This window comes from Lissotriton vulgaris, chromosome 3_2, assembly GCF_964263255.1.
Source record: "Lissotriton vulgaris chromosome 3_2, aLisVul1.2, whole genome shotgun sequence".
NCBI lineage: Eukaryota > Metazoa > Chordata > Amphibia > Caudata > Salamandridae > Lissotriton > Lissotriton vulgaris.
This window is the reverse complement of record NC_141690.1, coordinates 149,901,004-149,913,264: the sequence shown is the minus strand read 5'-3', so window position 1 is coordinate 149,913,264 and position 12,261 is coordinate 149,901,004. Positions and strand designations below refer to the sequence as shown.

Sequence of the window (12,261 nt, the reverse complement as noted above, 5' to 3'; positions counted from 1 at the left end):
GAGAAATAACTATTATTTTTTTGTCTTCACATTGTATTGTGAGCTGTTCCCTTATAAATAGATCACATAGTCATATTCCCCAAATCACATAATGCTGCCTGCCCCTTTCATGTTGTCACAGATTGGTAAATTGTTTCATGATCCCTCTGTGGTCTTGCATAGAATGTGTTGCTTCATGACAAGATTAACTTCTTTCATATAATATTGGTCCAAGTCCTCAATTGCTTAAACAACTACATCTGTCAATACATTTCCTGCTTCATCCTTCCATTGCTCATGGTAATTAAAAACCTTATGTCTTTTTGTTCAGAGTCCTTTCATTAACATACTATCTTTGTATTGATGTACAGCCCACAATATTGTAAAAGATGTTTTCCAGTGCGCCATTGTACAAGAGTGTTGTTGGGTTTTTGCAGAAAGAGGGATTGGTTTGTTATTTGAACCCATGTAACCAACCAAAAGTTGACTAAAAGGAACAAGGTTAATACTCTTCAAGTTCAAGTTCAAAAGACCTTTATTCGAATTTCATAAAATTCATAAAAGTACCACATTAAAACAATTCAATTACATAACAGATCAAAATTACAAAATTCATAATTATTAAAAAATCTAATACAACTCTCATAAGACTATTTTCAGGGGTTTTCCATCATTTTGCGTACACGTGTTATAAGTCTCAGAAAAGTGCTAGTGCGAAAAATTAGTTCATCTGTGTCCAGGGAGAGCAATATTGTATAAGACTCCCCCAACGAAAGGGGTCTTTGTTTTCTAAAATAAGGAATTAAAAACCAATTGATATATTTTAAATAAAATTTACAGAAGAATAGAAAGTGCAAATCATTCTGTTTACTAATACCATCACACGGACATGGATTGTATTGTGTTGTGTGTTGATAACCCAAAGGAAAGCCCAGTAGGAATTTCACTGAGCCCGCCCTTAGGCGAAACAACAGTGATCTTTCCCAATTGGTCATGGATAAAGTGAGGTAGGGTGGAAGTGGTCTCCTACATAATTCATTCCCCATATAACTCACAACAGTTGATTTGAGGGTTTCCCTTTCCATTCGTTCAGAATTATAAAGTGCATACAGTGCTTGTTTGACCTCAATTTTGTCTTTAGGCTCAATCCTGCTTGGGTCGGAGAAAAGATCTCCTCTGTCCACGGCACTCAATGTTTTTAAAACTCCCGCAAGCCAGGGGATCGCCAGGCCATGGTCACATTTAAGACAGTCTTTTATAATATTTTGCGTTAGAGTGGCTGAGTTATTCCTCCAGATCCTGATCCAGAATAGAGCTGGTCTAGTTCTAATAAAGTCACATACATAGAGGAGGTTTAGTTCCTCATGACAAATACATTCGGAAGATGAGATTGGGGCGCCCAGTATTTTTCTACAGAATCGACTTTCTTCTCGCTGGATACTTGGACTTTTTCCCAATCCCCAGACCTCAGCCCCGTATGTAGCTACAGGTAAGCACTGTAATCTAAAAAAATTTAAAATAGCTCTGGTGGCACCTATTCTCTTTGGACGGGACAAGCTCAAAATAGAATTTGTAATTTGTAACTGAGTTTTGTATCGCGCCAACTCACCGACAGGTCTCAAAGCGCTTCTGACAAAGTACAGCAACAAGAGAACGACGTGAAGATAAAGATGTTAACTTAACTACGGAGATGTAAATGCGTCCTTGAAGAGTAAAGTTTTCAGGGTTTTCCTAAACCGAAGAAGGTTGGCCTCTCTACGGAGCACCTCCGGTAGCTTATTCCAGATGGTGGGAGCTTGAACTGAAAAAGCTCTGCCTCCTTTTGTTGACAGTTTGAAACGTGGGCAGGATAGCAGGAGGGAATTGGAGGATCTGAGGGCACGCTTAGGTTCATAGATTCTGAGCCTATCTTTTATGTAGGCTGGCGCCTGACCATGGATTGCTTTATGGCAAATGCACATGCTCTTGAATTCAACTCTTTGTTTCATGGGGAGCCAGTGCAACCTATAAAGTAAGGGAGAGGCATGGGTCCGCCTAGGTACTCCAAATATCAGGCGGGCTGCGTCGTTCAGGATGACCTGTAGACGATTGATGGAGTTTTTAGGGAGGCCTAGGTATAGTGCGTTACCGTAATCAATTCTCGACACAATCGTAGCTGAGACAATGGTTTGGAGCATGCTCCTTGAGAGTAAAGGGGCAAGCTTACGTAGCTGCCTGATCAGATTAGTGCATGAGCCAACCACAGCGGACACTTGGTTGGTCATTGATAGTTCCTGGTCAATTTTCATCCCAAGGCTCTTTACATTAGAGCACGGTTTTGGGGTAGGTCCAAGTTCTTGTGGCCAGAACAAGTCATTCCAGGGGGAGGTAGAAGTCGAGACTACAAGAACCTCCGTTTTGTCTGGATTTATTTTCAATAAGTTGGACGACATCCAGTTCACTGTGAACCGTAATATGTCTTGGGCTAGGGACTGAGCCGATATGGTATTGTCGATACTCAGCAGTAGCTGAGTATCATCAGCATAATTAAAAACTTTACAGCCCATGTTTGCCAGGGATTCTATCAATGGTTGTAGGTATAAGTTGAATAAAAGTGGAGAAAGCTTCGGACCCTTGCGGGACTCCACAAACTAAGGTACCTACTTCGGAGACCTGATCTGCTAACTGGATCCTCGGTGTCCTCCCTGATAAGAAGGCTGTCAGCCACTGGAGGGCTTGTTCTCTTATCCCGGACCTAGCTAGTCTGTCCAGGAGCAGTGCATGGTCGACAGTATCAAACGCCGCTGATAGGTCTAATAATATCAGGGCGCTTGGCTTTTTACTGTCGGCCATGCATCTGAGCTCATCCAATACTGACAGCATTACTAGTTCCGTGCTATGGTGAGCACAAAACCCAGCTTGCCGCTCCTGGAGAAGATGGTAGGATTCCAGGAGGGATGACAGGGATTTTAGTACATGTTGTTCTAGTACTTTTGATAAAAATGGCAGCTGGGAGATTGGCCTGTAATTTTTCAGGCTAGTTGGATCTGCCCCAAGTTTTTTTATCAATGGTTTGACGCGTGCTTCTTTGAAGGTAGTTGGTAATGATCCAGTAGCTAATGAGGTGTTCAAAAGGTCTAAGATCTGGTCCTCTAAGATCGGGATTGCTAATCGGAAAATATCGGGCGGACAAGGATCAGCAGGGGAACCTGACTTGGTGGATGCTACTAGATGTCTAAGGGAAGTAGCATCGATTTCAGGAAGCCTAGTGACGATAGGGATTGAGGTGTGTGAAGGGGACAGTGGCAAGGTGTGTATAACCGGGTTGTCCTTCTTGATATCTGACAATATGGATGCTACTTTTTCAAGGAAATATCCCTGAAAAGTATCACAGTTAATCAGTATGTCTACCTTTTCCTCCTTCTTACTTAGTTCCTTCAGAATTTGAAAGGTCTCTTTGTGGATATTTGTGGCGTTGTTCATGCGTGCTTCAAAGTAGTCCTTCTTGGCTGAAATAATGAGCTTTTTATACAATTGAAACGATGTTCTGTATAAATCCCTATCGGTGTCCTTTTTAGATTTCCTCCAGCATCTTTCGAGATAGCGGAGCTTTCTTTTTTGGTCTCGTAGGCTCTGGGTAAACCAAGGGGCTCCTTTTTCTGCCCCCTTTATTTTTTTGTGTTTTTTCAGGGGCTATCTCCTCAATAGATTGCCTGAGGGTAGTTGTTATCCTGTCGTAGTTTGAATCTAAGTCGATAGCATCTGATGAAGTTATAGATATCTGTTTGTGTTTGGACAAAGCTTTGGTCAGGGTATCAGCGTTGACTTTTTTCCACTGGCGTACTTTTTTAGTTTTTAGTGGAAGTTTAGTCTGGAAGTTATGATACGGTATGTTGTATGAAATTAGATGGTGGTCTGACCAAATGCAGGGTGTAATATTTGTAATGACCGCCGTTGGCATAGAGGACCAGATAAGGTCAAGAATATGGCCCTTTGTGTGGGTTGGAGATTCCACAAGTTGTGCCAATCCCAGAGCGGTCATGGAGGTCTGCAATTTCTGAGCTAATAGATCTTTGTCCCTTTTATCCCAATGGATGTTAAAGTCACCGGTCACCTAGATGTTTTTATATCGTGTACATAAATCCGATATTATAGGGAAAAAGGAGTCATTGAACATTGAGGTGCTTTGAGGTGGGCAGTATATTGTTAAGATGATAAAACAGGAGTTATTCATAGTGATTTTTATCCCTAGTAGGTCCGCAGCATTTATGGTCTCAGTTAAGATTTTAGTTACCATGAGCTGGCTTTTAAAAATCGTTGCTACACCACCACCTCGGGTCCCCTCTGGTCGGTTGTGCCAGACCATGTCATACCCGTTAGGAAGGGCGGCTATGATATCCGGGGAGGAGGTGTCACTCAACCAGGTTTCGGTGAGTGTCAGGACATCAATGGTCTCGTCCTGTAGGAGGGTGAATATTTCTAGGTGGTGTTTCTGTAAAGACCTAGTATTAAGGGTAGCTAACTTTAGAGGGGGTGACTGCCTCGAAATCACAGGGCTAGGGATACGGAGAATATTATTTCTCTTGATAGTAACACATGTGGAAGGAGACAGACAGTACCTGTCGGACTTCAGTGCTAGTAGATCAGATGAGGTATAGCAGGTACGTGTGCCAGAGTCCCTAAGCCCTAAGCCCGGTCAAGCGCGGACGAGCGCAGACGGGCAGGACTCTGGCACGACTCCGGCGCAGGTCCGGCGCATCCGCTGTTCGCGTCCGCTGCGCGGAGCCATTACTGACTGTTTTTATAGCGCTGTCAATGGCCTCACCAACTCAGCCCGACCCAAGATGGCCGCCAAAAAAACGGCGCCCAGACCTCGGCGTCAGCACTCAGCCGAGAGCGGGACCGGAGCTACAGGGAGGGGGTGAAAGGTGATTCTAAGGCGCTGCTAAGCGTTGGGGGGTCTCAACACACCGCTTTAGCTCGGGTGTGGAAATTACTAAAGACAAGTGTCCAACGAGTAAAATCACGAAATTACAATATTAAAATCAGGAAAGACAAGAGACCTCCCGGCTTCCGCCTCAGGAGGGGAAAAGTGCGTGCAAATATCAGTATTACCTGTTTCCTAATGCTGGCGCCTTTTATAGCGCTGTCAATGGCCTCACCAACCCAGCCCGACCCAAGATGGCCGCCAAAAAAACGGCGCCCAGCCCTCGGCGTCAGCACTCAGCCGAGAGCGGGACCGGAGCTACAGGGAGGGGGTGAAAGGTGATTCTAAGGCGCTGCTAAGCGCTGGGGGGTCTCAACACACCGCTTTAGCTCGGGTGTGGAAATTACTAAAGACAAGTGTCCAACGAGTAAAATCACGAAATTACAATATTAAAATCAGGAAAGACAAGAGACCTCCCGGCTTCCGCCTCAGGAGGGGAAAAGTGCGTGCAAATATCAGTATTACCTGTTTCCTAATGCTGGCGCCTTTTATAGCGCTGTCAATGGCCTCACCAACCCAGCCCGACCCAAGATGGCCGCCAAAAAACCGGCGCCCAGCCCTCGGCGTCAGCACTCAGCCGAGAGCGGGACCGGAGCTACAGGGAGGGGGTGAAAGGTGATTCTAAGGCGCTGCTAAGCGCTGGGGGGTCTCAACACACCGCTTTAGCTCGGGTGTGGAAATTACTAAAGACAAGTGTCCAACTTGTGGGCTTTCGAGAACTTGCCCATGACGTAGGCCGAGTGCCCACTCCATGAGCCGTTCGCAGCGAAAACCAGCCCTAAATATGGGAATGTGGTTACAGATTCTAATTTATCTGTCCCTATATGTATGGTGTTGAGCTTTCGTTTCCCAGGCCCACATGGCATAATAAAAGATGTTTTAAAATGTACCCGCAGATCTAAGCCCTCCATGTATTGGACGAAACTTTTAACAAGTAAACGGAGGGCATTTGGTGTTGGGCCCATAAGGACTGCGTCATCTGCGTATAATAAAACTGGTAATGGTTGCCCCTGCATTATTGGTACATCACTAGTCACTTGTTTTAGGGTTTTGGCTAGACCATTAATATAAATAATAAACAGCAGGGGTGCTAAAACGCACCCCTGTCTTACCCCCCTACCAATGTTGATAGGTCCAGATACTTCTCCACCCATCCCAATCCTGACTTTTACCTTGAGATCAGTGTGGAGGTAGGCCAGGAAGTTAACAAGAGCCTTATCCAGTCCATAGTTCAGGAGGGTTGCCCAAAGTTTAGATCTATTCACTAGATCAAAGGCGGATGAAAGATTAATACTCTTGACATACTATTCTATCTATGCTCTGTTTCTTCAAATGCTTTACTATGATTTCATTATTTAAACTGAAAAGGCCAAAGCCTGATATGGAGTTGGCGTGTATGAGATTATTCTGGACACCACCTGTGGACAATGCTTCTTTGTTTTCTCGCACAGAAGAACCTCAACAGAGACTCTTGTATAGCGCGTGCTTCACTCCAAGGAGCATCTTGGCGCTTTAGAGAGGAAAAAGGCAGTGGGCAGTGGGGCTTGTTGCTGTTAAAATAGAGGTCAGCATATTCAGATTAGGCTTTTACAGTGGGTATCGGATAGGCTGTATATCCAAGTTTTAAGGGTCTGTCTGAAGGCTGTTTCTGTAGTAATTTGCCGGAGGAGTGGCGGGAGTATGTTACAAGCTTTGGATCCCAAAACTGCCAAGGCATTTCCTCCTCTCGTTTTCAACCTGAATTTGCGGATGGTGAGGAGGTTGGCTTTTTGGGATCTCAGATAACGCGAAGGAGTGTAGTGTAGGAACATATTCTGAATGTAGCTAGGTCCGTTTCCATGGCAGGCCCTAAAGGTGATTAGGAAGATTTTAAAAAGAACTCGTTTGTGGATTGGCAGCCAATGTAAGATGTCCATTGCTGCCGTGGCTGACGTCCTCCTGTTCCATCCCAGCACCAGTCTTGCCGCTGCATGTTGCACCATTTGCAGTTTATGGCAGACCGTCCTATTTGTCCCTGCATATAGGCTGTTGCAGTAGTCCAGGTGTGATGTTATAAGTGCTACTGCAACCCTTTTTCGTGCCGGGAATGGTATAAGGTCGAAGAATTTTCGGAGCCCCTTTATGATGCCAAAGCAGGTTCCTGCTACGGCCACTGCTTGTTGTTTAAAGTTGAGAGAGGAATCAAATCTGATCCCTAAGTTTCGGACTGAAAGAGCAGTGTTTGGAGGGACGATGGCGTCCTCCGGCCACCATAACGTGGGGTTGAACATATTCCGTTTTCCAAATGGTAAGATCTCAGTTTTCCCAGAGTTGCATTTGAGGTGGTTCATGTTCATCCATTGGAACGTGGCTTTGAGGCAGTTTTTAAACTTCATTTCAGCCTCACGGGTATCATCCTCCATTACCAGGATGAGCTGCGTATCATCCACGTACGAGATGGTATTTATATTGAAGGATGATATGAGAGCAATCAGGGGGGCCATATATATATTGAAGAGTGTCGGGCTCAGGCAGGAGCCCTGCGGCACTCCTGAGCTGAGTCGCTTTTCTTCTGACCTAAAATGACCTAGGGTGACCACTTGTCACCTATTTGCTAGAAAGCTTTTCAGCCAGCCCAGCACATTTCCGGCTATTCCTGCCGTGGCTAGACGGTCCACCAAGATTGTTTGGGAGACCGTATCAAACACAGCGGACAGGTCTAGGAGTACCAGTACTGCTTTCTTTCCCTGGTCCATTGCGGCTCTTAGTGTTTCGGAGGTGAAGATTAGGGCTGACTCCGTCGAGTGCTGAGCCCTGAAACCCGCTTGGTTAGGGTGCCAGATGTTTTTAGCCTCCAAGAATGCAGTGAGCTGCTTATTAACTGATTTTCTGTTAGTTTGCAGAAAATAGGAAGCAGGGAGATGTGTTGCAAATTTGTCACAGTTGTAGGGCCTTGTAATTGTTTTTTCTGCAGTGGCTTCACTGCTGCAAGTTTCCATTCTTCAGGGACTGAACCTAGTGAGCAGATAAGCAGTATCACTCACTGCTCAGAAAGAGTTGGATGAAGCTCGGAAATGACTTGGACGAAATATGCAGTCTTGCTACATTTAGGTAGAGGTTTGTCTTTAGAGTAACTGGTGTGTGGTTGAAAATATGCTTACACACACACACCACCACCGGTCTCCATGTGGATCTACATGTTTGTCTACATGAGCCCCCTCGCGGCCATCGCACGCCAGCACAACCTCAACATCATCTCCTACGCTGACGACACCCAGCTGATCCTCTCCCTGACCAACGACCCCGCCGCCGCCAGAGCCGACCTTCACGAAGGGATGAAAGACGTAGCCGAGTGGATGACGACCAGCCGCCTGAAACTGAACTCAGACAAGACGGAAGTCCTCATCCTGGGCTCCTCGCCCTCCGCCTGGGACGATTCCTGGTGGCCCCCCACCCTGGGCACCGAACCCAAACCAACAGACCACGCACGGAACCTGGGCGTCATCCTGGACTCCTCCCTCTCCATGACCAGACAAGTCAGCGCCGTCTCCGCATCCTGCTTCAACATCCTGCGCATGCTACGGAAGATCTTCCGGTGGATCCCCACCGAGACCAGGAAGACGGTCACCCAGGCCCTCGTCACCAGCCGACTGGACTACGGCAACGCCCTCTACGCCGGAACCACCGCCAAGCTCCAGAAGAGACTCCAGCGGATCCAGAACACCTCAGCCAGACTCATCCTCGACATCCCACGTCACAGCCACATCCGGACATCTGAGAGACCTGCATTGGCTCCCCGTCAACAAAAGAATCACCTTCCGTCTCCTCACCCACGCACACAAAGCCCTACACGATCAAGGCCCGAGCTACCTCAACAAGCGCATCAACTTCTACGCTCCCAAACGCCATCTCCGATCAGCCAGTCACGCCCTCGCCGCCGTCCCCCGCATCCGAAGAACGACAACAGGAGGAAGGTCTTTCTCCTACCTGGCCGCCAGGACCTGGAACTCCCTCCCAACCGACCTGCGCCTGACCCAAGACCACCTATCCTTCAGGAAGAAGCTCAAGACCTGGCTGTTCGAGCAGTAGCAGCACCCCCTCCCCCCCCAAGCGCCTTGAGACCCTCCAGGTAAGTAGTGCGCTCTACAAATGTCTTTGATTGATTGATTGATTATGTATGTATGCATTAATATGGTATTTCCATAGCACGGACCTAGCCAACAGGCAGGAAAACTCTGCTCATGCTCAAACACAAGCATAACGTTTACAAGTTCAAGGAAATAGAGCTGGGTTTCGGATGGTTAATGCACTGTGATATAGTGTTCTTTTAAGAGGTAAGTATTTAACTGTTTCGTAACTTGGAACAGTGTTAGTGCGCTCCTGATTGATTCAGAAATGTTGTCCCAGATTCTAGGTGCATAATTGGAAAATGCCTGTCTTATTTTTTCATTTTTACAGTCTATTTATTTCTCAGTCTGGAGACCGAGTGTGTCCTGGCTGTCAGTGTGTTGAGATACACCAGATATAGTGAACTTGTCATACCAGGCTGACTTTGTTTGGCAATGTGTTCCTTCGTGATGATGATGGTGGTGTCCAGGGTAATTCCAAGTGACATGGTATTCAGTGAAAGTTGTAGTTTGAAGCCATTAAGGTTAGATTTGATTTGTGTTTATAAAGTGGGCAAATACCCAAGAGCACCCTGGCCCTGGAAGTTATGGTAAGAGAGAAGCACAACATATCGATGAAAAAGATGAATTTTCAATAGTTTGCAAATCTCATAAGTTTAGTTATTGGAGTTGATGGCAAGAGTAAGGCTGTTCCATGCCACCAGTCCACAATCTGCAAAATCCTAGGTATGTTTGCAATATGTGAGAAACTAAAGCATAGCGCTATAGTTGGGGGGTAACTAGAAAGAAGCAAGGTAATTTAACTTCCAGAGGTGTCACGCCTAACTGCAAAATCAGAGAGTCTTGAAGATGCATCGCTTTCAGACAGGGAACCAATGAAGAATGTTGAGATGAGAAAATATCCTGGTAAATTTAGGACAACATAAAATAAGCATAGCTGTAGCATTCTGTCCGGTGCAGCCTATGAAAAAGGTAAATGGAAAGACTTACAAACAGGGAATTGCAATAACCCAATCTAGTTGTCAGGAGGGATTAGACCAGAGTTTTTGAAGAGGAACCAGGCATGATTTTCCCCTAGACCTTTATTATGCAGAACCAGTTGGCCATATGTTTGTTGATATGTGTCTAAAAGGGAAAGTTTGGATCCAAAAAGGACTTCTAAATTGCAAGCACTGGTTGTGGGATTGGGGAATGTGCCCAGTGATTGAGGCCAACAGTAGGAGGATCAGATGGCGGATCCAGGACTAAGCATGGGCGAATTTTGCGAATTCGCGATCCGCGAATTTGTGGATTTGCGAATTCGCGATCCGCAAAATTCGCGAATTTGTGCGAATTTGCGGATTTTTGTTTTTTTGCGTGTTTGCGGGGTTTTTTGCGTCTTCGCGAGCCGCTTGCATAGCGAAGTTACCCATGCAGTCGTTTATGGGAGAGGGAGAGAGAGATAGATAGATAGATAGATAGATAGATAGATAGATAGATAGATAGATAGATAGATAGATAGATAGATAGATAGATAGATAGAAAGAGAGAGAAAGAGAGGGAAAGAGAGAGGGAGAGAGAGAACGAGAGAAAGAAAGAGAGGCCGGATCTCTGAAGGGCCAGATTCCTGAGTTGCCCCTACAGAACATACTGCTTTTTATTTTTAGCAAAATGCATATGAAAATTGTGCTGTAAAGGTCTCTTTTAGTTTAACCCCTCCTGTCAACTTAAAATGGGTGTATTTGCCATCCTCTCCCTTCTTACTGTTTTTTATATCTGTAAGTGCTTCCTGATGAGGTTTAATTCCTTGGACAGGTGCCTCGTTGCCTACTTGTAACTATTCTCTGACCCTGCTTCAAGGGACAGAGCAGGGTCAGAGAATAGTTGCAAGTAGGCAACGAGGTGCCAGGAAGCAATTAGCAGCAGGTGTCCAAGTTGAAGTTAATTTGTTTGTAACCCTTTTGTAAAAGGTTACAAAGAAATTAGGTTCAACTTTTGCACCTGCTGCTGTAACCCTTGCTTGGCTGAAAATTCGTCCCCGCTGATTCGCGGATTTTACCGCGATTTCGCGAGATTCGCGGATCGTGAAATCGCGGAAAATCCGCAAATTCGCCCGCAAAACGGAATTTACGCCCACCCTTATCCAGGACCTCATTCTTAACTGATATTGAGTCTCAGCAAATTGGCATTGATCCAACCGACCAACAATTCCAGGCATCCTTTAAACCAGTCCTGGATGGAATTCTGCTCACCTTCCAGGCGCAAGATGATCATCTGCATAGGCGTAAAAATGAAATCTAAAGGAAGCAATATGATTGGCAAGAGTCACTGCATACAGATTGAAAAGCGTGGGTCTCAGGGAAGAACCTTGCAGGACCCCACAGCTTATCTTTTTAAAGGTAGAAAGGTATGGTGCAAAGTGGACTCCCTGTGAAGCCTGGGAGAGACAGATAAATTGGCTTCTACCTCTGGTGAAGCAGGAGGTTCGTTTCTTTCTCATGCTCTGTCATATCGCTAATATGGCTTTACTTATCCTAAATGACTAGGGGACCACGCCCTGTACTAACCGGGGTGAGCAAAACTATGGTCTACTGGTCCTGGAGAGTGCTAAACTTATTTTAAAGTTGTTTGTTCAGTGTGGTAGCCACGAGCTCAGCTAGAACCTGATGGATGGTAGACACCATACCCTTTCAAATGTGGTCCATGCTGCATTGGAGTGCTTAAAAAGTTACTTGCAATAGGTTGTTTATTTACAACTGATAGAACTCACTAGCACTGGAAAACAACAAGACAATTCAGCACCACAGTGAAGATCTCTGGCCTTCTGCTCAAGACTGGGACAAAGAAAAGTACTTTTGGGGTAGGGGCATGAAACTCAGTGTGGATAAGGGGTGAAGTTATTATTACACTCCTTCAGGTTGCCCTACTCCTCCAACGCGGACTGAAGGGAGTCACAGACCCTTGCAGCCGGAGTGAGATTGGATCTAGATCCTGGGTCTCATGCTACATTGCAGTGATCCACCTACAGATCTTAACGGCGTAGGGAGCAGAAACATGTTAAACAGTGGTTTTAAATCTTTAGTCCATTCATAATTCCAAATCAGCAGCAGTACCAAATGTGACAAATGTACATCAATGGAAGCAGTTTAAATATCTTATCAATTGTATCCCAATTAGCTATTTGGTAAAGTAATCATGGTACGATGCAGATGGCTTCTGATCTCCAGAGAA

General features: G+C 45.6%; 1 protein-coding gene across 1 annotated transcript in view; it reads left to right on the top strand.

Annotated features, from left to right (window-relative positions):
- LOC147725440 (janus kinase and microtubule-interacting protein 1-like) overlaps positions 1–12,261 on the top strand; it is a 1,438,523-nt gene that overhangs the window by 1,124,206 nt on the left and 302,056 nt on the right. The window lies entirely within an intron of this gene.